This window comes from Sardina pilchardus, chromosome 1, assembly GCF_963854185.1.
Source record: "Sardina pilchardus chromosome 1, fSarPil1.1, whole genome shotgun sequence".
Classification (NCBI taxonomy): Eukaryota; Metazoa; Chordata; class Actinopteri; order Clupeiformes; family Clupeidae; genus Sardina; species Sardina pilchardus.
This window is the reverse complement of record NC_084994.1, coordinates 40,958,981-40,962,694: the sequence shown is the minus strand read 5'-3', so window position 1 is coordinate 40,962,694 and position 3,714 is coordinate 40,958,981. Positions and strand designations below refer to the sequence as shown.

The window sequence follows — 3,714 nt, the reverse complement described above, 5'->3', positions numbered from 1 at the left end:
CCTACCAAAAGTACTTGAAAATTCACACAAATCCAGTAAAATCCAAATCTAGTAAATAAATGCATAAGCTTTTATTAGTTTAACAAACAAAACCTAGCAATTGAAATTTTAAGAATGATACAAGCTTTTACAACAATCTACATGTAATAATAAATATTTGAAAACTGTATAATGATTCAAATAAATAAAGTAGCCTATAGTTAAACATAGGTAGTGTTACATAAATATTTTAAGAAGCTTTTAAAAGAAGCTTTTAAGTGTTAAGAACTTCTTAGGAGCGTTCTTTGAGCGCTCCTAAGAAGTTCTTAGCACTGAAGAGCTTCCTAACGAATCTGGGAAACCCAGCCATTCCATTGTCAGTAGTTGTGGCTTGTGATTCAAGTGTGGTGTGGGTGCTTTAAATTCTGTATTTTTGTACCATGACCAACCCAGTTACACACATGCTGACATAAACGCACGCACACACGCACGCGCGCACACACACACACTCTTGGCCACTGGTCTTCCTTTCTGGTGCCTCTTCTTCATTGTTGTCTCCACCTGTTTCAGCAGCAATACCAGCCGGGGTTTGTATCCAAACTGCATTTAGATATAAAGTAATATATTTTCAAGATCATTATGAGGTCTAAAGCAAGATTTCAACATGTCATCTGTCAGAGAAGTTGTGTTTGTCCACTCAAATATATTTACTGATAGCCACCTTATCTCTCTCAGTTGGGGGTTGGTCAAAGAGTTCTTTCTATGCATCCTTCTCAATTTAAGAAGCATGGACAGCATATAATTAAAAGAAAAATAATTATTCATCATTTACTGTCTGACCTACTATAACTAAAGCCCAGTCTTGCAACTTAAGCGGTCATTAACACCTCTCTTGTAATTATTTTGAGCAAACAAGACATTGTGTGGTTGTTAAATGATCATGTATTGAAGAGGAGAGAGGAAACCGCACACTCTTGTTCTGATGCCAAAATGTATTAAATCAATTTATTTAAGAAATGTTGGCATCAGAACAAGAGTGTGCGGTTTCCTCTCTCCTCTTCAACTATTACCGTGATCAGCACCTCGCTAAAACAGGTGTGCGCTGCTCTCCCTTAAAACAAAATGATCATGTATTACCAATGCCAATTACCAAGAGCAATAGATATGCGTCAACACATTTGCACACCTGAAGCAAAAGGGCTTGTGGACTTCCTTCACGAGATCCTTGTGGGTGCTCCAGTTGGCCATGTTGTGGATGTGGTAAACCAAAAGTATCTAAAAATGACAAATAAAAACAACACAGGCCTAGATTAAAGCTTATTACTATTATTTGCCTCATCTAAACAAACATGTATTACATATTCGATTAAATCAATGTACAACTTACTAATAACTCTGCTCTCTTGTCTTGTCACAAGAATTGGTTCGCAAATGCAGCCTTCTTCATCCAAAGGGGTGCAGGTAGCTGATCAGTGTTGCCTGGATTCAAAGGTGTATATTCAAATGAGTCATATAGTAGGTGGTTGGAAGGCTATATGTTCAAACTTCAAACTAAGGATATGTTCAAATTGGCTACATGATCATAAACAAGCTCCTAGTACAAAACAAAGAACTACCAAAATATGCCTAAGCTACTGATTTGATTTGTATTAGCTTTACAGTACATGACTTCAGTTCTAACACACACACACACACACACACACACACACACACACACACACACACACACACACACAGAAGCAAGCTGCATAACGTAACTATGAGGTGCCAATCGCTAGATATTCTTCTTCCAAGTCCTGCTGGTTAATGTTAATCCATCTCTGTAATAATTAGGTCACGGTTCACTTTGAAAACCATAGAATTTAGCAAGTATAGCTAATATAACATTACAGCGAGGTTGACTAACCACAAACACTGTAACGTCAATTAGCCCAACAAAGTAGGCTATGAAATCATAACGTTACGTTACCACTACTGAGTGAGGCGGCGTGTATCCTCGTTCGTCCATGCAGCATTAAATAAAGAGACTTCGTTGTACTACAAAACTAACGTTAACAGATAATCGTTTTCTTGACGGGAATACACGCGATATTACCCTCGATACACACAGCACAGCTGTCTCCAAAATAACAAATGTACCTCAGCTCACGTAAAGCATTGCTAACGTTAATCAGAACTCCAAAATATAACGCTAGCTTTAACCAACAATCACATTTAACGTCGTACACGACAGATTTACCAACGTACATAACGAATTTCACTTTAAAGTTGATAGTAAACTTAAAACTTAAGCTACAACAAGATTAATAGACCAACTAAAGCAGACAGATAACGTTAGACAGGCTAACATTTACATGAATTAATGTCTTCTCCCGATAATACAATCGCAAATATAACTTACCTCAACTGAATTGAACTGATACATAACGTATTTTCGAAACAGCCAACGTTTAAACTCAACATTTCTACTAATATACTTACATTTATAAACATCGGTTGAAGTTGTCGCTGTCGGCCCGTCACCTTTGATTTTCCCGGCGGCTTGTCTTCTTCTACGGTTATTTGACCCCCGGTGATTTGTGGGATAGCGTAGTGACCAACCGTTGTATACTGTGGAGGCTGGAGGTAGTAGGCCATCCGGGTACTTTTCGCCTACTAGTTGATGCCTACTAATGGTGCATTCCAGACAGCATTTAAACTAGTGGGATGTGGGATTTATCCTACCTCCAACTACGAAAGATGCACTGGAACGCCTGTCGAAGTGGGAGCTCCTACTTGCGAACTCGTAGGAGCTCAACCTGCCCCGACCTCAACAAAATGAAGTGGGAGGATTATGGCGGCGCCCATGGAGACATGCTCCGTGAGAGATAACTTCAAGGAATACGCTATAAACTTTAGGGTAGGGTTGTTTTAGACACAGTAATTAACTTGTTCTTCATATTATGACTTAAAATTGTGTCAACAAAGAATACAGCGTATTGTGAAAGTAACGTTATAACGTTATACAGTTAGCCTAGCCTAATATGCTAACGTTATGACGATATGCTAACGTTACGGCGGTCACCCATGTTTTCTAAACGTCCCACTCCAAAATGCTTGGAACGCTTTGAAGTGGGAGGTAGAACCTTTCAGGTAGGGTAGGTCCCACCTCCCACTCGTTTAGATGAGGTCTGGAATGCAGCATAAGCATTCGGACGTACTACTACTGTGACGTACTGCGTCTCGCCTACTGATTAGTACGTTAGTATGAGTATTCGGATGCAGCCAGAGAGAGCCGGGAGGCTAATGGATGAGACGATAGAAGATGGGGTTTCTACGTTGAAGTAGCTACAAATATAGTAGGTTACTAGGAAAGTAGGTAGTAACTCCTCGTCTCCCTAAGAGAGTAATTCATACAGGACATCACAGGTGTTTTACCTTTTAGTGATCGACGTTACTGTTATTTAAGTGTCCAGCCCCTCAGCTTGGGGATTTTACCGTAGCATACTGTTGCTAACTTCTAGCTAAGTGTGACGTTAAGCTAGCTGTTGCTCTGAGGTAAACCATAACGTTAGTTTCCTCAAGTAAACCGTTTCGCTGATAGTGTTCTCCAGTATAACTGCTGCTCAGTTAGCGCCACAGGATTCCGGGTACCCCTGTGGTTCCACTGAGTAGCCGTCGAGGGAGCACCGCCAACCGGATAGCGCCACTGGTGACCAGGAGAAAGCCAGTGGTTACTCCGGCTTCGAGGGATAA

At 40.3% G+C, this 3,714-nt stretch overlaps 1 long non-coding RNA gene across 1 annotated transcript; it reads right to left on the bottom strand.

The window, feature by feature from the left end:
• Positions 1-1,170: 1,170 nt before the first annotated feature.
• On the bottom strand, positions 1,171-2,572 carry LOC134092156 (uncharacterized). Its single transcript, XR_009940171.1, has 3 exons — positions 2,461-2,572; positions 1,367-1,458; positions 1,171-1,254 (listed from the first exon to the last, which is right to left on the bottom strand). It is a non-coding gene; the product is annotated as an uncharacterized LOC134092156 (long non-coding RNA).
• Positions 2,573-3,714: the final 1,142 nt, after the last annotated feature.